The 615-nt window shown below is 28.3% G+C and overlaps 1 non-coding gene across 1 annotated transcript; it reads left to right on the forward strand.

The window, feature by feature from the left end:
• Window positions 1–298: 298 nt before the first annotated feature.
• On the forward strand, window positions 299–371 carry Trnak-uuu. The gene has a single exon. It is a non-coding gene; the product is annotated as a tRNA-Lys (tRNA).
• The last annotated feature ends 244 nt before the right edge of the window (window positions 372–615 follow it).

A 615-nucleotide genomic window follows, 5' to 3' on the forward strand; every position in this document is an offset into this window, starting at 1 on the left:
ACGGACTTACACAAGGCCACAAAAAGCAACGATTGTCATTAACATTTTAACTAAGCCCAGTCGTATATTAAATGTAAGATTCATTCTGTGTAACAAATTAAGTATACCTTTCATATTAATGCCCAGAAACAATATTTGTAAAACAAAATCAAATCATTATAAACAAAATAATATTGCAATCCTATTAACTTATAATAAAGTGGGTAGTCGTTGAAATATATTAGTGTTTGTACATTAATCAGCAGAGTAATCAAACATTATTTAAAATAATTATCGAAATTTGCACATATTTAACGTAGCCCGGATAGCTCAGTTGGTAGAGCATTGGACTTTTAATCCAAGGGTCCAGGGTTCAAGTCCCTGTTCGGGCGCCATTTTTATCACAGAAATGTTTGCATATAAATTATATAGTATTAGTATAAGAATATGTATTTAAAACTTGTCGCGTCCAAATTTAAATTTTAATGAATACGGATTTATTTTATTGTAAAATAATATTATAATATACTAAAATCTTCTCTCGTGGTGCAAGTTCTTTGTATATTGGTTTTGTAGTTTTTAAATTAGTCAATATTAGTACTAAACTAAAGTACTAATATAAATGAGGAGAGTCAT

The sequence above is a fragment of the Vanessa atalanta genome, chromosome 26 (genome assembly GCF_905147765.1).
Source record: "Vanessa atalanta chromosome 26, ilVanAtal1.2, whole genome shotgun sequence".
Taxonomy (NCBI): Eukaryota; Metazoa; Arthropoda; class Insecta; order Lepidoptera; family Nymphalidae; genus Vanessa; species Vanessa atalanta.